Genomic DNA, 22,541 nt, shown 5'->3' with positions numbered 1-22,541 from the left:
GTTTCTTTTAGCGTTGTCTCCGTTGGCCTTCTTTTCGTAGTTTCTTTCACACAGAAAATACATTATAAGAAAATGCACGCGACTCGTTACACAACTAGCCCCAATGAAGTAGTAACGTACTGCTGCACCCCATCACCCTTTCATTAATATTCCGTTACAGGTGAGCATCAGTTTTTATCTGTAGAGACGTTTCAAACATATGTCATTCACGTGGGGTAAAGACTTCTACATGATAAAGTACTTCCACTGACGTACAGAAAGACTACTTCACTACAATAAAAATAATGGGAGAATACAAAATTACAAACAGATAAAGAATTTTCCCCAAGGAATCTGAACAAGAAATGATACGTAGTGATCTGGAAAAGTTAATAACCAATTACCTTCTTCGGAAAGTTGTCGACATAGTTGGAGTATCAGTAGTCTAATAGCTCAAGCGGCATAGAATATGATGTCTTAAAATAACGTTTAATTGCAAATTGTTTGTTTGGCCATTTCAAGTAATTGAAAAGGCCAAAAGAACAAATATTTTATCGTTTGAAGTGGCCTATCTCCATTAATTTAACGGATCTTGTAATTGCTATTGAAATGCCTTGAGGCAACCCTTTTCTTCGTGCAGCTTCCCGCTGGCTGTTCACGAGAAGAGTAAGGGAATGAAACGAAACGAGACTTCGAGAAATTAAGCTTCCGTCGAACAACGCGATTGCTGGCTCATTTCCGGTGCTCCTTCGTGGGTACGTCCTTTCAGCCTGTTGCACACTGCTAACTCTAACAAAAAGCTACTACAAATGCAATTACTCGGGCAGTGACCCTCCTCACTACAGAAACTTTCCTCAGCGTCCTTCTCCCGTGTCGCTTAATGGTAGCTCCTCACTGTCCTACCCGATTATTTTGAATGTTGGTGTGTGACTACAGGCTGATGACTGACAGTCATTATGGATTTGGAGGTTCGACGTAATATGAAACAATGACTTTTATTTCCTAATCAAAAATATTGCAGCCAGGCCTTGAGATAAGTGCCATTTCCTTTTCCTCCAGTCATCTCCCCTCTTTCGATATTTGATGTCTCCATGCCTGCCGCATAAATTAGTGTGTTGCTCGGGATTCTCGTCTGCGATACCGGTTGACTGTTACCGGTTAGCATCTTTGTATGCCATGTCCCTAGTATTCTTTGATAATTTGGTTCGGCCCGTTTGTATGTTGTGGTTTTGTTTTTAGTGCTTCGTTCAATGTTCGTTAGTGTTCCATTTCCGTGTAACGCTACACGACAGACAATTACTTCCAAAAAAGACTTCCTAAGCGCGACTGTGTAAGAAACCAGGTGATATTGTAAAATCTACTGTTCTTTCAGCGGCGCTGGCTTTTCTTGGTACAACAGACTGGTGAACACAAAACTTGCGATGGACGTACAGCCGTCCGGCTGTGAGGCGGTATTCCCTAGACCGTAGGCACGATTCCGTATCGAATGTGCAGGCCACGCCCCGTTTCGCTTGGTAGGCCTCTGTTCCGCCAGCAACCTCTTTGAGGGTAGCGTCTCACGGCGCGAAAAATCTCCTCACTCATAAACAGGAGAGCCCTTCCGTTACACCGTTAGCTGGCGACGAACCAAAGACTAACTGATGTCACAGCCGTGCGCGCATCTACGAACGCGTGTTGTCTGTGAAACTTAAGCGATGCTCACGATTGAATTATAACGTAACAACACAACAATGGATTTTTTTTATTAAAGCTGGAATTCCCAGTCCGACAACCAGAATGAGGTAGTAGATTTGCCTTGTATTATGAACCTTACGCCTGTGAGTGCATTGTCATCTGCATTTAATTCGTAGACTCACGTGATAAAATGATTGATGGTTCACAGGGTGCCTCCAATAAGTTAGGGTAATTGACCAATATTTAAATGGCAGCGTGTACCAAAAAAAAAGCGACATCTGCATGCCCAACAAGGTGATATATGACGGCAGTATCTGTTCCCGAAAGAACAGTTACCGTTAATGACCATGCAGCTTTGCTTGAATGAAATAATTAAATGGACACCCTTGCTGCAAAGAGGCGTTGATATACTACATTGGGGACATGTTGAAAATGTGTGCCCCGACCGGGACTCGAACCCGGGATCTCCTGCTTACATGGCAGACGTTCTATCCATCTGAGCCACCGAGAGCACAGAGGATAGTGCGACTGCAGGAACTTATCCCTTGTACGTTCCCCGTGAAACCCACATTCCCAACATGTCCACACAGATTAATCTGCCACGAGTAATGAGTATGATGGGCAAACATCTATTACGCGCACTACAAATGTAATGGTATGGACATGCTGGTAATGTGGGTCTCACTGGGAGCGTACACGGGATAAGTCACTGCAGTCGCACTATCCTCTGTGCTCTCAGTGGCTCAGATGGATAGAGCGTTTGTCATGTAAGCAGGAGATCCCGGGTTCGAGTCCCGGTCGGGGCACACATTTTCAGTCTGTCCTCAGTGAAGTATATCAACGCCTCTTTGTAGCTAGGTTGTCCATTTAATTATCATTTCAAGGTAATAAATGACGAGAATCGCTACGTAGCGTATAAAGCACTGACATGAGATTCCTCCACAACCGGGTCAAATTTCATGCTCTTTCAAAACTCATACATTTCTGTTTTGTTGCGTCAAACTGCGTACGACCTAAGATGTCAGTGTAAGTGCACAGAAGCTGAGAACAAAAAATGTATTCGGGACTAGATCAAACGATCTGGTGACGGGAAGATAGCTGTTAATGATCAGACAGCTCGACTGCCACGAGTGGCTCGTCAGACCACGTCTGTAGATTCTGATATAAAATTAACGACGGCCTTGAGGTCGATACGAACAACATAGCTTCACCAGGACAGCGTTAGCGACATAATTTGCAAAAACTGACTAGTCACCTATCTATATCTACATAAATACTCCGCAAGCCACTATATAGAGTATGGCGGGAGGTTACCACCTACCACTATTAAACATTTACTTTCCTATTTCACTCGTAATTGGAGCGAGGGAAAAACGATTAATTATATACCTCCCTACGAATCCTAATTTCTCCTATCTTGTCTTGCTATCCTTTAGCTAAATGTACGTTGGCGGCAGTAAAATCTTTCTGCAATCAGCTGTAAATGCCTTTTTCGAAAATTTTCTCAGTAGCTTTTCGCGAGAAGAACGCTATCTTCGTGATTTCACGAAGCATACCCGTTACACTCTCGTATTGATCGAACCTACCAGCAAGAAACCTAGCAGCTCCATCTAAACTGCTTCGATATGTTGGATGTCTTCCTTTAATCTGACCTGGTGGCGATCCCAAACACATGGGCAATTCTCGAGAATGGGTCGCACTAATGAATGTTCTATACGCTGTAGCCACAGAGGAACCACACTTCCATAAAATGCTCCCAATAAACCACACTTCCATAAAATGCTCCCAATAAGCTGAAGTCGACCATTTGCCTTCCCAACAAGCGTCCTTACGTGATCACCCCATTTCAGATCGCTTTGCAGCGTTACACCTAGATATTAAATCGACGTTATTGTGTCAGGTAGTACATTAGTAATGCTGTATTCGAACATTACGGGATCGTTTTTCCTACTAATCTCCATTAACTTAAAATTTGTCTTCATTTAGTGCTAGCTGCCAACAGCCGTAAAACCTTGCTCATCCTCATCCTCACCCTCAGATCGAGCATTTATGAACAGCTGTACTACTATATAAAGACAAGTAGCTGTTTAAAGTTTTTACCAAAAATCACGGAACGTTATTGACCGATTTACTTAATATATTTGCATCTTACTCTAATGAACGTAAGCTACTGAAGCGCCTAGAACCGCTCGGTTACCCCGGCCGGCTAGTCAGTTGCTGCTCCGTACGGGATTGTGTTTGACTATCAAACGATGGTGTTTCAGTAAATCTTCCTGCGTCAGTGATTTTTGTTTTGTTTTTAAACACGAAACTGAAAACTTCAGATTTCCTTTCGCTGTCGTTTATTGCTACATCACACTACTTGATGAGTCACTGTAAAGAAGCCCTCGACTCGTTTAGTGATTTTACACAAGACCAGAATTTCCTTGGTTCTCGTCATTATCTTTCGATAAGCTACATGGGACAATAGTTCATTGTACGCTTCGCGTTTCGATCTTTTATAGACGCGTGAATTTCTAACTTTTGCCTGTCGTCATTTGCGCGTTCTTTTCAGTCTTTGCTTCCTCAGTATTTTTGGAATTTTATCATTAAACGACAGCTGGTCTTTTCCGTACTTAATCCACTTACTGGACACACATTTCTCCAGAGCGCGATGTACAATCTGTTCAAACTTTGCTTATTACGCCCATCATATTGGAACTAAGCTGTTCCTATCCATTGCATATGCAGGATGCTAACAACTACTTACCTGCTCTTTCCAGTATAAATAACTTCCTCGCCTCCTTGATGGTTTTGTTGACTTTAGTAACTGTAATCGCTATGATATCAAGATCACTATGCCCTGTCTATAGCGACACAGATAAGCTCAGGCCTGGTCGAACTACAAGATCCAAAATACTTTTATTGTGTGTGAGCAGATGAACTAAGTACTTAAGACAAGTTATCAAAAAACTTGCTCAGAGCTATTTAACAAGAACGTCTGTATCACCTACAATGAATCCATACACGTTCCAGTCAATACTCAGTAGGTTAAAGTAGCCTCCAACTAATATTGCATGATTGGCGTGTTTTCGCGCTACTGAGCGTAAACTTCATTTGAATATTCTGTAATTATTAACCCGCGACAGATAAAAACGTCCTATGGTTAACTTGAGTTCACCTAGTTTGGTTTCTCTTATCCGTGTATCTTCACAGTTAGAATCAGTTTCAATCTCAGTAGAGATAATGTGTCGACTGCACAATGAACACTTCCCCTCCGAAGTCGTCTGATCTGTCTTTTTCGATATACGTCTCATACCTCGCTAAAAACTTCGGAGTTTTCTACTTCTGGTTTCATCAAGCTATTAGTTCCCAGAACAATTTGAGTGCGACCACTTTCCTGGATGGAAGTACGTTCGAGAACTTTGTTACGAATGCTTCGGCACTTCACTGTTAAAATAAAGTCTTCCGAAGTGTCTTAACTTCGCAAGCGTACTGATTTTGCTCTCTGCCTATCGACTGGGAGCTTTCATCAGAGGACCTCGAACAATCGCCTCAAGTGCTGCTGTTTCCTCTATGTAGTGCACCCCTGACTTATCAAGGAGAATCCTAAAATTCCCCACCCTATAATGCAGCTCCAGAAATCTACAACCAAGACCGTCATGATGTGTGTTTATATATGCCTGGTTCACATTATAAATGATACCAAAAGACCTGCAACATTCCTATTTCGATCAGTTTCATTATGCGACTCCGCTAAAAGTTTCCAGCAGCTCTGTTTGTTGCCAAAACTGTGTTATGATCCATATGAGAAAGAAGTGGAATTATCGTGTCTACATCCATATGTGTGTCTCGTGTCGGCTAATGTATGTTCAGTGTTCAGTGTATAGTGAAGGACACATGGTGTACAAGAATCAGTGGCCCTCTTTTTGTTCCATTCACGGATAGTGACTGAGAACGAAGATTGCCAATATTCCTCTCATACGCCCTAGTTCGTCTACATTTTGCTGTCGTATTCATTACGGGAGATGCCCTGGGGGAAGTATTTCAGTTTATTTCGTACTGGGACGTGATCATTTTTCTCATCGGCAGAGCACGGATTTTTATGAAATATCACCACTCAAAATGTGTTCATATATCGCTAATGAAAATGCGTAATATGTGCAAGGCGGTGTTGTAATATCACTAAAATATTTTATTAAATATTTAAAATAAATATACTTCTTAATCTCATCACCGTTTACTACTCGTATACGATCGTAAAAAGCACGTACCAGGAACGTGAAAAGTACTTCGGGAGGGTGCATTTGACTTAAACTGCTTTTCTTCGTTTTAGAGATCTATTCTGCACTAGTCAAAGAAAATAATTTTCGGTCACGTCTGTTAATTAAAATATCTATCTTCATGAACATCTTCTGCCTTAACTTTCATTTTGAAGTGGAATGAACAATAGACTTCTTCCCCAAATTCTCTGCAGGTGTAGTATGTCACCGATCAGAAAAAATGCTTCTGTAAGAATACAAGCTCTCACCACATCGCAAGATGTTGATGGTGCAAATTTCAGGAGACGAAATACTCCTAGAGAAATATCCACAGGAGCGTCGTCATATCTTCCAAGAATACATTGCAACTAGAATCAAATGTCGGAAGGCCTGTACTTCTTGCTAAAACACCGTCAAACTTACTCAGTACCCTATGCTCAGTATTAGTTCTTATGGTAGGCAGCTTTCATTTAACGTCTCACCCATTTCTAACAATTTATGCAAAGACCTGATGTCGGGAGCCGAAGTTGCTATGGGTGTACGCCATAGCATTTTCGATCCTCGGTTCAATGAAAGCATTTTGTGCCTACGAGAAACCTTTGAATTATTTGTACGTTCCAACAGTTTTCACGTAATCAGTAATGGCTTTGATGGTTCTTCTCTGCAGACTTTGCAAACAATGAAATTGCCAGTGAAACGACCTCATACGTTCGCTGTTTCGTCGGCTGTAATCCATTGATGGTGGTTACTTACACAGCATCGCACACTTCACAAAAATCTAAAAATAGTTTATCCTTAATGTCCACTCATCAAGAATCTGTTGCCCGCAATACTGTCGTAAAAATGCGCGATACGTAGGAAACTGATGTTTGTACTATGAAATGCTGGCAGCAACATAACGTTGCGCACCAATCAAAGAAAATTCGTTTGTGGAGTTTCCAGTCTTTTGTATCTGCGTTAGTATCATTTGCGCTTCTCAGACCACTGCTCTAATTTGTTCTTCGCACATCACAAATCGCTAGTAATCGGAAAACTAAGCCTCTATTCTCTTATTTACCATTCTGTTACTCTCGACAGCACACCAAACACTTTTGCTACGTACTGTAATAGTTACTACAATGCAGCTCATAGTATTGTTAGGTGTCTTATGTGTTTATGAGAAATGAAATTTCGTATCTTAAAAAATAAGCAGAAGCACTCACTTCGTAATCCAACTCAGAATAAACCACATGTTTTTACAATAGAACGGGTATTTAGAGAATTTACTTTGCGTCTTCAACTTCTGTCGTGAATTAGATTAGTTTATAGGGAAACAAGAAATGTAAACAAGCAATAATGTCATTTTAACTTCCATAGAGTTAAAATATGTAACATGTAATTATAGAGAAGTACGCAGCGATAAAGGTAAATATATCAACGTTGGTAACGCAACTTGTGAACGTTTACACTTTTCCCATGCGTAAGAGCAAAGGAAAACTATGTTTAATTATAAGGGGCGAACAAAAAGTTTCCGTTTGAAGACGTAGCCCGATTTCGATGCATGTTTATAACCACCGACATGTAGGAAGGGGTTAGCGTGGCGTTCGGTTAACGAGACAACGTATACTATGGCGACGTGACTAGCTATTGCGTCTAAACAGGACCCCCGTGCTGTTGTTCTTTCTTTTCGTGGCTGCCCCAGGTCAAACACCGGTAGACATGCATCGATAAAAGAAGAATGTGTTTGGGGTAGGGTGTAAGACGAAACCATCGTTGTGATATGGTGCACCAAGTTCTATGTTACTTGATGATAGCGCACGTCCCCATATCGCGAATGTCGTAACGCAGAAGTTATACCAACTCAAGTGGGAGATACTCGAGCACTTACCCTATAGGACTGTGATCTCTTCCCATGCGATTATCACTCCTTCGATCCCTCATAAACGGCCTTCAGGAGTCGACGATTCCTATCGGATGAGGATGTGCAGTGGTCATTTACGGACTTCTTCACGCAGCAGAACAGCGTGTTTCACCAAACTGGTATTTTCAACCTGGTGCTTCGGTGGGATGATTGCCTCAGTGTTCACGGCGATTTTTGCTTTATTAGCATTTGTATACTGCACTGCACTTTTTCGTCTCAGTGGTGCCCATGAATGAAAAGAGTTGTAAGTACATACTTTTGTTACATTTTACGGTATTGAGCCCGTCGTTTGTTCCATTGAGCAAATTAACGTTCAACTCCTCAACTTTATACCGCACATTACCTACGTTTTTTATTACTCTTTAGTAAGAAATTTAAAGCGAGAACTGCGAGCGCATCTACATCACTGACCGGGTCGAAGGTTTTTCGTGGCCCGGGTGTTTACATCGTCCTCATCATTTCCTGTCGTCGTCGTCGTCATCTCGGGCGTGGTGGTCTAGCGGTAAAGCGCGACCCAGGATCCGAGAAATTATGGGATGGAATTCCGATCGGATCACGGATTTGCAGTCTGCGTTTTAATCTTACTTTCACCTGTCGGCGATGTGAGGAGTCGCCGGATTCCACATTAAACTGCAGGTTCCCTTCCTCTCGGTAGGATGATAGTGGGTATGTTCGGGATGCTCAAATCGCCGAAGTGACGTCAAATAGAAAGAAGGGGAATTCCAGAGTAGCTATTCATTCAAAACCTTGTTCGATATGTGTAAAGTTTTTAATCTGATTAATCTCTTCATTATCAGACTGGAAGTAGAATTAGTGTCTTTATATGATGCGATAAGTCGAGCCTGACTAGTTGATACCACAGTTTGCACTACACCTGACACTGCTTTCTGTTGTGCCACACTGGCTGTTCGTACTTGGCAAACGGGCAGGGCAGGACACAAAAGTGATCTAAGTTAATTGACTTCCTTCTCGTGATTGCCTTGCCGTCGTCGTCGTCGTTCATCTCTCTTTGTTACAGTCCACCTCAAGATTATGTTCAAGCAATCAGTTTAGCTTTACCCCTCACCATTACGCTCTGAGAGACATCATGGTCGCGGTCGTTTACCGGTTTTAAGTGCTTATTCTGTTCACCTTCTTTCCATTGTACTGTTACCTATTTACTAATTTCGTGACTATGTTTGATTCTGTCTACTGTGTTTTGTTTGTATAAACCAAATCCTCCATCTTGCCACGCCTTCTCAAGCTCAGTCACCCTCATTTCTAAAGGCATTCTAAACTTTTAGTTACTCTACTTGGACTCATTCTTCGGATTGTCAAACTTTTTCCCCAAATATCATCATATAGCGTTTTTTGGGTGTTTTCCGTGATTTAAATGTTTACTAATATACTGTTGTCCCCTATTTTACTGATGATTCTTTTCTGTGTATTCTCGTTCCACCAATCTTAAAGCTAGTGATTCTGAAGAAAACCCTCTTTCTGACTGCATCAGAAAAGTAAATAAAAAAATAAAACTGTCATCAACCTGAGGGTTGGTTCGAACATTGCATTTCCCCAGGGCATGGTCATGTTGGAAGCGAGAAGGGCTTACTTGCCTCCGATCTTCGATCAAAGTTAGTCAGCCTGTGGCAGGGGATCTTCATTTTAACGTGGACTACCTAAAGTTTAACGTGGACTGCAACAACGGGAGAACTCGGAAATTTTTTACAGAACAAACATTTCCAGACGTGAAAGGAGAACGTGAAAAGAGCGATGTCAAAAATTTCCTAGGTTCGACCGGGGTGAAGATAATTATGAACATCAACAGGTAATAAAATCGAGATTGGCTATTTCAAAATCTTACCAGCTCATTTGGGAGTCTTGATTCGGAATTCTACAAAAAGAAATAAAACAAAGGGCAGCGTAAATCTGAATTATCAATAGTTCAGGCGTATTATCCATAATGCTGTAAGAAAGAACTATCCTACAAATACTCTAGACGTAGAGGGAAAGGCAAACGTGAGATTGCACTATACTGGTGGTACTGTGACAGACTGAAGCTCACGTGCTGAAAGGATGGCTGAAAGATTTCTTCAGAATTCCTACGTCAATTTTTATTCTTCTTACTAAATCCAAACGTTGCACGCAGATTCACAGTTGGTGACTGGGGTGGGACCGGAAAGGAAAGGGGCGGGGGTGGGGGGAGAGACTGCTGCTGCTTATCATTCGAGGACTCTACAACCGGTGCTAGGAAAAGGCATCCTCTCAAAATTTCGAATGAAGTCGTGCCAAAAAGTCTTGTTCCAGAGTACACTAACGCTGTGGTTTCTAGAAAATTCTTGTCACGTTTTAAAAGTTACCGTGTCTCAACGCTAAGACTGTCCGAGAATATGTGAATGAAAATCGTTGTAAATCAGAGTTGGTCGTCTTTTTCTTGGTATTCAAGTCGCAGTAACCAACTGTGTATTAAACCGAGGACCTAGAAACGATGGAGAGGCTTCGTCCCGCCGTAGCCCTCAGTGGTTCACAACCCCACAACAGGCCACAGCAGTCCACCCACCTCACCAGTCCGCCTGCTCAGATGGGTGGTACCGTGCTTGCCTCCCATGCACTGAGCCCGGGTTAGATTCCCGACCGGGTTGGAGATTCCCGACCGGGTTGGAGATTCCCGACCGGGTTGGAGATTCCCGACCGGGTTGGAGATTCCCGACCGGGTTGGAGATTCCCGACCGGGTTGGAGATTCCCGACCGGGTTGGAGATTCCCGACCGGGTTGGAGATTCCCGACCGGGTTGGAGATTCCCGACCGGGTTGGAGATTCCCGACCGGGTTGGAGATTCCCGACCGGGTTGGAGATTCCCGACCGGGTTGGAGATTCCCGACCGGGTTGGAGATTCCCGACCGGGTTGGAGATTCCCGACCGGGTTGGAGATTCCCGACCGGGTTGGAGATTCCCGACCGGGTTGGAGATTCCCGACCGGGTTGGAGATTCCCGACCGGGTTGGAGATTCCCGACCGGGTTGGAGATTCCCGACCGGGTTGGAGATTCCCGACCGGGTTGGAGATTCCCGACCGGGTTGGAGATTCCCGACCGGGTTGGAGATTCCCGACCGGGTTGGAGATTTTCTCCGCTCGGGGACTGGGTGTTGTGTTGTCCTCATCATTTCATCCTCACCATCGGCCGCAAGTCGCCCAATGTGGCGCCGACTGAAATAAGACTTGCACTAGGCGGCCGAACCCGACTGGGACCTCCCGGCCAACAATGCCACACGATCATTTCATTTTCATATTGATCAGCTAGAACATTATGACGACCGATCTACTATCGATGTAAACACATGGAGGCGATAAGAGCGTCACCTGGCGAGGAAAGAATGCTATAAAAACACACGCGCACATGGCATCAGTGAGGTGAGCGTGCTGTCCGTGTGTAGAATTAGAAAGGTGCGCGATCTATCTGAGTTTCACCGAGGGCGGATTATGAGCATTTGCGAAACTGCACAACTTGGCGAATGTTCGAGGAGTGCTGTGATGCGTGTATGCAACACGTGGTAAAATCAAGGTGAAACCACGTCCACACATCGTGGAGGTGGGCGGCCACCATTCATTACAGATGTCTTACATCATAGGCTGAGCAGACGGGTGAAACAGGACAGGTGGCGAGCATGAGACTTACAATGCTGGCCAGAGTACAAGTGTGTCTGAACACACAGTGCACCGAACACTCGTAACGATGGGTCTCTGCAGCCGACGATCCATGCAAGTGCCAGTGTTAACATCACGATATCGGCAACTGTGGCTGAAATTGGCACGTGACCATCGGCACTGGACGTCAACGTAGTGGCAGAGCTTTGCATGGTGTGATGAATCCCGATACCTTCCTCATCATGACATTGGGAAGGCGCGAATCCGTAGTCTTCTAGGGGAACAGCTCCTTGACACCTGTACTGCGGGACGGCGACTCCATTAAGCTCTGGGGGGACATTTCAGGTGGGACCCATCAACCCAATAGAACTCGTGCAAGGCACCACGACGACCAAGGAGTATCGTACACTGGTTGCAGACCACGTGCACCCTTTCATGATGATCATATTTCCCCCCGGCAGTGGCATTTTTCAGCAAGATAATGGTCCATGTCACAGGACCTGGGGTGTCATCGAGTAGTTCGACGAGCACAGTCGCGATTTCCTGTTGATGTGCTGGCCTCCCAACTCGTCAGATCTGAACCCGATCGAACACATATGGAATGTGATTAAACCAGACATCAAAGTTCATTGCCCTAATCCCCGGGTTAAAGAGAATTAGGTGACTTGTGTGTGCTACCGGCTGCCATTCTGTCTGGTCATCGTAATTTTCATTGAATGGAGACATTATGTTAGAACCTGAAATTAAAGACCAAAACTGAGATACTAGATATGCTTCGCCAAACATGTTTCGCCCTAATTGCGGCATCTTCAGTTGGTGTTCTTGGAAAATGTTACAAATTTTCTACATTTGGAAAACGCGAATAGGTTATTGCTAATGCCCGGTGAACGTCATCTGCCAGCGTGTGCAGTGCCAACAGTAAAATTCGGAGGCGGCGGTGTTACGGTGTGGTCGTGTTTCTCATGGAGGCGGCTTGCACCCCTTGTTGTTTTGCGTGGCACTATCACAGCACAGGCCTACATTGATGTTTTAAGCAACTTCTTGATTCTCACTGTTGAAGAGCAATTCAGGCATGGCGATTGTATCTTTCAACACTATCGGCCTGTGGCGGGGTGGTTACGTGACAACATCCCTGTAATGGACAGGCCTGTATAGAGTCCTGACCTGAACCCTACAGAAAACTTTTCGGATGTTTTGGAACGCCGACGGTGTGCCAGACCTCACCGACCGACATCGATACCTCTTCTCAGTGCAGCACTTCGTGAAGATTGGGCTGCCATTCCTCACAAAACCTTCCAGCAACTGATTGAACGTATGCCTGCGACAGTGGAAGCTGTCATCAAGGCTAAGGGTGGGCCAACGCCACATTGAATTCCAGCATTACCGATGGAGGGCGCCACGAACTTGTCATTCATTTTCAGCCAGGTGTGCGGATACTTTTGATCACATAATGTAGATGTAATGTAGATGTCCTCTTTGCGTATTACGTAAAGCTTTCGTTCCACGTTACTAAGATATCTGAGATACAGAAATGATTTTACTTGTTCTTCGCCATCCGGAGTGGCCAAGCGGTTCTAGGCGCTAAAGTCTGGAACCACGCGACCGCTACGGTCGCCAGTTAGAATCCTGCCTCGGGTGTGGATGTGTGTGATGTCCTTAGGTTAGTTAGGTTTAAGTAGTTCTAAGTCTAGGGGACTGATGATCTCAGAAGTTAAGTCCCATAGTGCTTAGAGCCATTTCTTTTCTATATTTATTCTTATTCCGTATCCCTCGTCCTTCTTGCAGTTCTCCTCAACCTCTGCTGTTGCTCATCTTCTGATTACCCCAAAACTGTATGCTCATCTGCGTATTTAAAGTATTGATCCTTTCTCCTCCAATTACAGTGCCTCTTGCGTCCTGTATGGCCTTACTTATCACAATTTCGGCAATGGTGAGCATCATTATCTAAAATTGTGACATCGGAAAAGGAAGATGTGGGTTAAGAAACGTTACATATCAGATCTCTGATTTACTGTTCGTGTAGCCGACCTGTTATCAACCATGCACGAGGGCTTTCTGGGCTTCTTGGTTAGGCTAATTGCACATTTTTTCGTGGAGCTCTACAGCAAGTTAACTCCTGGAGAGGGTAGGCATACGATAAGAACAGCCGTAAGGAAAGCTAATATTAGCTACCTGTCAGATACGGCAGGTGGCAGTGTGCGAGGCGCAGTGAGTTAGCTCACGGAGTCGATGTGAGCGTGCCGTATCATTGACTTGTTAGCCACGTGCCCACCGAGGGCGGACAGCAGCCGTAGGCGTGACGCCGAGCCGGCGAAGTTTTCCTTGTGGATCGGCCAGCGTGGGCCGCGGCCGGCAACAGGTCTGCTCACGAGACACCGCACTGGGTCACGTGACCCCGGTTGCGACACTGGCGCTGTGCCCAGTTCGTCGTCCCCGCACGGGAGGCACCGCGTGGACCGCGGAATCCGCCGCTCCTTTCCTTTACAAGTCTTTCTGAAAATCGCCAGCCATTCCTTAACATGTGGCCTGTTGTGGATATCCGATATACAGATTGCAGTAATTGAAATTACTTTTTAAGAATATTTTTTTGTCTCCTCATTTCTTCGGTAGAACGGGTCGTCGGAATAATTACGCTTTGGTAGTCAAAGACTGTTCAGCCAAATGTCAGGTGCGTTGGTAGAGGGCAGAGCAGTCTCCAACGGGTATATGAATTCCAGTTCAGGCTTTTGCCTTATAATCAAGAGAAACATCCCGAAAGCTGTCACAACCGGTCGATGAGAACGGCTTTTAATTTTATACGGGGACGACATGTCCCAGACAGACGTGAAAATGTCTATGTATACAGTGTAAAATCGATGACGTAGTCGACATGTGAAAAAGACGATGCGGTAGCACAACAGACCTAATAATCTGATTCTCATTCGACATCACACTTTGCAGAGAAATGTTCTTAAAGTGTCTCCACAAAGACGTGTTGGTTTTCGTCGGACGTCGTATATGCGTTAAGAGTTACTCATACCGTTAGCGAATGAAAGTGGCCTCATCAGTAAACTAAATTAGTGAGATCACGTGGCGATTTACAATTCGGCAACGACCGTGTTCCAATCGTCTACATTCATGTCCTTTTAGAAAGCATTGAATCTAATGTAAACACTAAGGGAAGGGGCCAAGCGTACGTAACGTGCGTCATACTGTTGCATGTGGAACAACGATATGTGTGGAATTGCAGTGCTTGGTTGTTAAGGGACTACATTCTACCATCTGAGGGTCTTGAGACACCATCCACATTCTGTTAACGTGTACGTCCAGAAGAAATATGTCTGCTGGGTAAGGCTGTAGGATAGGTAGATAATAATATTGACCAAAACAAAAAGTCTCGTAAACATAGGAACTAAAATGCATCCTTTTAAGAGCTATGAGCACTCGTTCATCTTCGTTCCTATCAAACATCTGTCTTCTACTGAATAAGTTCTCATACCTGTTACAGTATGCATTTTAGAGACCATGTTTACGGGACATTTTTGCTTGTTATGGTCCATATTGCCTCCTCCGAAAAAATGGAAAGCAAAGAGTTTGCTGCAGAAGAGATGTTTCACAATAGCGAAGATGAAAAAGTGCTTACTGCTCTTAGGGTATGCCTTTTAGAGCCCATGTTTACTGAACATTTTGTCTTACTACTACTACTACTACTACTACTACTACTACTACTCAAAATATGGAACACGTTTTTTTTAACGCCCAGGTGGCGGGGGCATCGAAAATGACTGGAACCGCAGCGCACAAATTAAAATCGGGATAGCATTAGAGAAACAGGCGTTTCTGAAAAAGTGTGTGTGTTCTGTATCAGTATGGACAAAGATTTGATGAAAGGCGTGCCCGACTGGGAAGACTAGCAAAGTTGCCCTGTTTTGTGCTGTCTGTGTTCGCAGCCCGTTTCTCTAAACTTGGCATCTGCATGTGGCGCCGAGGCAGCAGTTGTTGGATTTCAGGGAACCAGTTTTGTCAGACAGTCAGGGAAGTTGTTGTTGTAAATAGTGCATCTGAAAGTCACTGTAATTTACTACCAATGCTTGATGTCTACTAGCTGACTTAGTCCCGCTAGTCCACACAGAGGTTTGGTCCAAACTAATCAGAGCCGCTGCTCAGAACCGGACTCAGTTCTCTTGACTCTTACATTCATCCGGTGCTGGCTACCTAGTCAGTTCATCTGGCTCTCTCGTGTTGATATTACGATGGATTTTGTGGCCAAGTGTCTTGATATGACGCTTCCTCGTAAAAGTATCCCGCAGTCTGCCGAAAACGCCCGCTGATTGTGCGACTTGTAGACTTTGTGTGTCTTGGCTAGACGTGTCTTCTCAACTGCTATGTCCTTTACCTCAAAAATATACAACCTCATCAACATCTACCTTCCTGCGACCACGAGTACGTATAAACAAAGCTTGCGCAGGAACTAAATAAGAACTGCTACCACCTATAACTTCAATAAAATGAAAAGAACGATAAAAAAATTGCATTTCTACGAGCAAAACTCTCAAGGCCACCGTACTCGCTTATACCTCCACATCTAGCAAATACAAGTTAACCAACCATCACGGTTACCAGGCGAAGTAGCACCAGTCCGAGTTACAGCAAAATCAAATCTACAACCTAGAATCACGACGGTCCATCAATAACAGCACGAGAAGCAATGCCTTTAACTTTATTCTTCGCTATGATAACAGCAGTATTCAACTCAACTATAGACAACAGCCTTATACGCAGTCGCACGCGAGCGACGATGACGATAGCGACACCCTATTGTGTGCCGTTCAATGCTGTTGCACATGTACAACTCCAAGCCAGAGTCGTCATCGTCGCTCGCGCGTGACTGTGTATAAAGTTGAGTTGAAGGCTGCTGTTATCACAGCGAAGAATAAAAGTTAAAGGCATTGCTTCTGGTGCTGTCACTAATACAGTGTGTGTGTTTTTAGGTTGTAGATTTGATTCTGCTTTAACTCGGGCTGGTGCTACTCCGCCCTACCCAATAAAGGCATACTTCAGAACCGGTCGCTGCAGTGGCTTCTGCAGAATGACGCAGACTTTTTCTGGTAACACTGATGTAGCTACACAGAGGTGCTTGAGACGACTCAGCGCCTCCCCCGAAGTCTCTGAGCGTGCTGGTGCCACGTCAACCGAGTCAACTACGTAACGATGAGGTGAGGCACAGTTCTGCTCTGTAGCACTCTGTTCCTGTGAACGTGGACAGTCTGTAAGTTCGCCAGGATGTTCCGACGCTGATAATACATTTGCTTTTGTCTTGTTGAAAGTCAGGAGCCACTTGAAGACCCAGCTGGTTACTGGGTCAATCGATGAATCTGTCACACATTCAAGCTTCGTCCGCCTACGTGGTTTGCGATAGGCACGTCAAGTGTAAATAGTGTGTAGAGAACCCACCACAACACCGCCCCTTGCGACACACCATTTGTTTTGTTTCATGAGCTGCCTTACTTGATGTACACGTAGTGTGTACGTTCTTATATATTGGGTGTCAGACATCTACCGTACTACTACCTCTTTTTCTCGAAAATAGTGTGTCCGATGTGTTCAAGGAAATGAGTTTTAATCAAGCCTTATAGGCCAATAAAATGGTAAAACAGGAAACTAAGTGAGCTCCAGTGTTTCATCTTAGAATGTGATGCAATATTTTTTGTTTAGTAGAGCTATCGAAACTTCCATTTTTGTTGTTGACAGTTTATTGGAATGTTACAGCGATTCAGTGTGAAGAAAAGTAGTGCTAACATTAATAACTTAAGCAAATCATGAGGAAACAAAAGTTTGTACTGCTATACAGTGTAGCAAGATATCCCAGTGCCGCAAATTCGTGAATATTGCCTCTTGAGGACAAGACTTGTAAAATTCTCTCCAATATCATAAATTATAACTTACGAGCAAATACATTATCACAAACAATTTCATAAAGCTAATACGCAAACTAGAAAAAAGTTCGGTATAAGTTTATCATAAGAATACACACACACACACACACACACACACACAATACTGTGGAAATAAGATACAAATTGTAAAATAATAAAATAATGTGAAGTCGACGATAGACACACAGATTTGCACTGATCAGCCAGTACATTATGACCACTGACATACTGCCGTCTCGGGACTAGTGACAGCTAATCAGACGCATGCAGTATCAGTGAGCGTGCTGTCCGTGCGTTGTGGAAGGCGCGCGATGTATCTGAGTTTGACCAAGGGCAGATTATGATAGCCCGAGGGCTCGGCACGAGCATTTGGGAAACTGCACGACTTGGCGGATGTTCGAGGAGTGCTGTGATGACTGTATTCAACACGTGACGAAACCAAGGTGGAACCACGTCCAGAGGTCGTGGAGCTGGGTGGCCACCCCTCGTTCCAGATGTCAGACGTCGCAGGCTGAGCAGACCGGTAAAACAGAACAGGCGGCGAACTGTGGTGGAACTAACACAAGACAGGGCAGAGTACAAGTGTGTCCAACACACAGTGCACCGAACACTCATAACGATTGGCCTCCGCAGTCAACGACTCATGGATGTGCCAATGTTAACACCACCACATCGGCAGCTACGACTGAAATGGGCACGTGACCATCGCCACTAGATGTTGGCGTGGTCTGATAAATCCCAAATACGTTCTTTGTCATACCGATGGGAAGGTGTGAATCTGTCGGCATCCAGGGGAACAGCTCCTTGAAGGCGGCGGCGGCAGCGGCAGCTTCACTGTGCTCTGGAAAACGTTCGTTTTGTAAATAAAATCTCCTTTTGCTGCGATGTATTTTGTTCGTGACGCGTTGTTTTTTTTCCTTCATCAAATGATTTTAGAATGATAGTTTTGTTTTGAAATGCTATATTTGTAGACTTTCAAACAGTTTTATTTTTTATGTAAATACGTGATTACTTACAGTTATTACAGTTTTTCGCTAGCATCTACGTTTCGTTTCGTCTATCACATGCCAGAGGTCGCGCTTAACTTTAGAACCATAAACACATTTTCACGTACGAACTTTGTTTTGATCACATAATGCAATTAGCATTACTCACTTCAAGAAATATTGTGTTCATTAATCATACATTTGTTTTCTGTCTAGATGGAGTACAGAAGAATGACGAGTCGTTACCCGTTATAGCTACTATTCCCATCTAGGCGGAAAAAACATGTAAGTACAGATGCTATTCTTTTTGCTCTTATCTACTAGTCTAATACGGCCTAGGTACCAGTGTAAAATGCAACTGTTTGGAGCACGCATATCAAACTCAAACTTTCTGAGTTTGTATCCGAATTAATGTCATCATTCTTTTCGCGATGTTTCGTCAACTTCGTTACTTGCCTTCCTCTCATGTCTAGATGTCGTTGCTCTGTCTTGCCCCCAACCACCCTATGCCGGAATACACCGCGCACCGCCTTCAACAATTAGTCGACTGAAATTGAAGGCCAAAAGGCTGCGCCAAAAAGTATAAACTTTTTATGCAACAAAAATTTCGTCAAGAAAATATCCTAAAATTTCATCTTCAATAGGTGCTTATCTATGATTGGGGGGAGAGCACTGACATAGTTTGTGACGGGATTTAAACAATGTAAACAATCCTCTGTCTCTGCTATTTAATTTGACCCGCTGCGTTACACTTAACCAGAAGTTTATCGCGTTCTGGTATACGAAGATACTACTGATTAATTTGGTTGATCATTGATTTCTCCCAGAAAGCCTGAAGGATAGATAGATGTTTCTCACCTTTTTGTCACTTGACTCTGGAATTCAAACACTCTGTGAACTGAGTTAAAACATTATAGTGCGCCTCCCTCCATTGATGGGAAACGTTCTTTACATAGCCCAGTAGATATGACCGCCAAAGTAGATGAATCGCTGTAAGGTATAGTTATTGTAACGTAAAATTGTTGCTTTTAAAATCATTACAGTATGTTCGTAAAGGTAGGAACAATGGGAAGTTGCGCCTGGAACACAGATAACCGCTTCTATGTATCAATGTCTCTCGAAAAGGCTGTTTCTTTTTCGTCCCCAAAGGGAGCATCGCCATACCATTGCAGTAGTTACTATCAGAGCTGTTATTCTGTTCCTCTGTTGTGTCTTACGCATGAAGTTCGTCGCTTAAGACTAATAAGGCAAAAGACATTATCGGCATTACCAGAAAATCTAAGCAGAAAATACAATCTCTTTTCGTGGCAAATTTTAAGATCAATTTGAAGCACCACTATACAGTACTCGCTGAATACTTTAGAACAAAAGTTATACGAACGATAGCAAATCCGAAACTGAATATTTCTAGAACCTGTGATATGAATATTTCAGACGGTAAGAGAACTTGAATGAGTAATTATGTGAGGCACGTGCTCGAAAATTATGTTTAATAAAAAAAATCTTGCATGTTACCTGTGAGTTATGCAGAATCTATTTAGCGGAAATTGAAGTGCCACATACAACTGTGAAGAAAATCCCTCTTTCTCTTTCGCAGTGTAACTATCCTTCATGAGTACCTCAACACAGTTATACGTCAGAGATGAGAAACAGAATAAGTACGAGTGTAATGTAGAGGGATGCATGCACTAGAAATCAGGCGTCGCTCTTTAGTTAGTGCTGTACCGGCTACCTTCTTTGCTTCCGCTGTTCCGCAGGTGTGACTAGTCTGAGAACGCTGCGGTCGCTGTGTATTCATTGACGCGTTCTCTGTTACTGAAGAGCGCTGGAGTGAGCGTACATGTTGGCAAAATCAAGTATTCGTGCGGCCTGCGGTTCTCAGCCGCATTTTATGATATGCAACTAGCAACTGAACCCAAAACCGTCAGCTAACGTTAAGAGCTTCTTAAGAGTGTAGTTTCCCTGCTCAGTAACAAACAAATAATTACGGAGACAATAATATTTTAAGATTTACTTAATTTTTAGGGTGAGGGGATTTCTGCCATGAGCCAAGTAGGCTTTAAGTTGGCTGCTTACCTAAGACGCAGAAGGGAAAGTGCCGCGACCATTGCGGGGTTAGAATATGTGGGATGAGGAAGGTTTTATTGTTTATCTTCCAGTACCGACAGTATGTGCACGACCCTTACCAGCAAACTGCTGTGGTATAAATTTTGACAAGGAAGTGCCATAGATTCGCGAACGCGCAGTATAGAGACCGTCTTTTTCAAATGCGATAAATATTTCCAACAAACAATATGAATTTAAGCCTGCAGTAATACAACGCAATGATTAGAAGAAAAATGAAGTTCGAAACATTTAGTAAACAGTTGTGATTGTGTCCCAAATTGTATAATGCATTTAAACGTAATTACAATTACTGTTATTAATGTATTAACCATCCGCTCGCACAGACAACGCAACAACACTTCGCCAGGCAATGAGTGTCCCCAGTTTAAGGTCGCTGAGGATGGCGGCAGTCTGAAACAAGGCACGATCGACTTAGCGATCAATATGTGGGAGCCGACGGCCAGCTTATCGCGGTAATATATTGGAGGCTCATAACATACTAATTTATGTAGGTTACCAGACAGTCATAAGGTCGGTACCTACGCAGCCCGAGAATGCGCCCTATAATGTCAGTATTGGCACTTAAGTAAAAATGTTTGACGATCACATTTGTGGAGGGTTTTGACCTGCAACCAAAAGCGTGCTGTTTGTACATTCGCCTTTGCTGAAGATAGCTGGTTGTGTCTCGAACGAACCAGTTTCTGCTAACTAAGATCCCAAGACACCGACTGGTTGGTGTATAGAATTTGACAAAATAGATCACATGGGAGAATATTCAGCTAAAATATCCCGCTTACCGGACCGTGAAATCTATACTTCGAAGAACACGATGTGGAGAGTGCTGGTGGAGGAACTGTTACATCTCTATTACGAAGAGTGCAACCATTGGAGTCAAATGATTTCGAGCTGACAATGAAGATGATTGGTTTGTATGGCGCTCAACTGCGCGGTCGTCAGCGCTCGTACTAAGTCCCAATTTTTGCACAGTCCTATTTTTTTACATGGTCCAATCTAGCAACTGTCACGGATGATGATGATAACACAAACACCCAGTCCCTGGGCAGAGGGAATCCCCAGCCCGGCCGGGAATCTTACCCGGAACCCCATGATCTACATGCAGCAACGCTAGCCACTAGATCATGAGCTGCGGACGAGTGCTGACAATGGATTATTCAGGCCACTATGCTTACTGAAGTGTCCATCTTAGCCGGCCGCAGTGGACGAGCGGTTCTAGGCACTACAGTCTGGAACCGCGCGACCGCTACGGTCGCAGGTTCGAATCCTGCCTCGGGCATGGGTGTGTGTGATGTCCTTAGTTTAGTTAGGTTTGGGTAGTTCTAAGTTCTAGGGGACTGATGACCTTAGAAGTTAAGTCCCATAGTGCTCAGAGCCATTTTGTCGAACTTAAGCAGTTTCTGGTGTTTACGGAAGTGATCTCTATCTACCGTGGTGCCACTTTCGACTGCTGCAATAGCTATGCCTAGACGGATGAAAAATTATGCGCCAAGACCGTGTCAGGACACTTTAAAGGAAAAGCTCATAGTATTCCCTAACGTTCGAAACCTGGCCGAACTGTGGCGCCCTGTTTGTTCTTAGTTTGGTACATTATTAACATACCGCAGAACTTCCATATATGTATTATGTCGCTTCAGATCAATTTCTTTCCTGCGATAATACGAACTTGTTCATGCTAATCATTGCTTAGAAATACAAAATAACGAATTTTTTAGAAAATTACGTGTAAAAATTTATGTACTTGTAAGTCACGTCAGCTTCAGGTTTCACATGACAGGCTATGGCAAGATAGTTGAAGAGAAAATAATGGAGTTACTCTCTGAGGATTTTCCATCTGATACTGATAAACGAAATAAGTAGTGACGCTGAAAAAAAGGACAGGCTCTTGAAAAATTTGGTTTCACAAATTTACAAGCAAAAACAAGAAAAGCGACAACACTCGATGTATCAGTTATCAACAGAATACTTCCACTTCTTTCCCAGAAGCTCAACAAATTCAGTTTGACTGTGGCAATCATAGTATGGCACTTCCCCAACTATTCGCTGAACCAAAGAAGGGATTTTTCACTTTCAAATGAAATTATAACCCGAAATCTCGGAATTGA

At 43.7% G+C, this 22,541-nt stretch overlaps 1 protein-coding gene across 3 annotated transcripts in view; it reads left to right on the top strand.

The window, feature by feature from the left end:
• Positions 1–22,541, top strand: part of LOC124776370 (kelch-like protein 26) — a 305,806-nt gene that overhangs the window by 164,274 nt on the left and 118,991 nt on the right. For all 3 annotated transcript variants that reach the window (XM_047251345.1, XM_047251329.1, XM_047251337.1), the window contains exon 2: positions 18,532–18,600. The gene's annotated coding sequence lies outside the window, so the exon portion shown is untranslated. The remainder of the gene's footprint in view (positions 1–18,531; positions 18,601–22,541) is intronic.

Source organism: Schistocerca piceifrons, chromosome 1 (genome assembly GCF_021461385.2).
Source record: "Schistocerca piceifrons isolate TAMUIC-IGC-003096 chromosome 1, iqSchPice1.1, whole genome shotgun sequence".
Classification (NCBI taxonomy): domain Eukaryota; kingdom Metazoa; phylum Arthropoda; class Insecta; order Orthoptera; family Acrididae; genus Schistocerca; species Schistocerca piceifrons.
The sequence above is the reverse complement of the archived record's forward strand: the minus strand, read 5'-3'. Positions and strand labels throughout refer to the sequence as shown.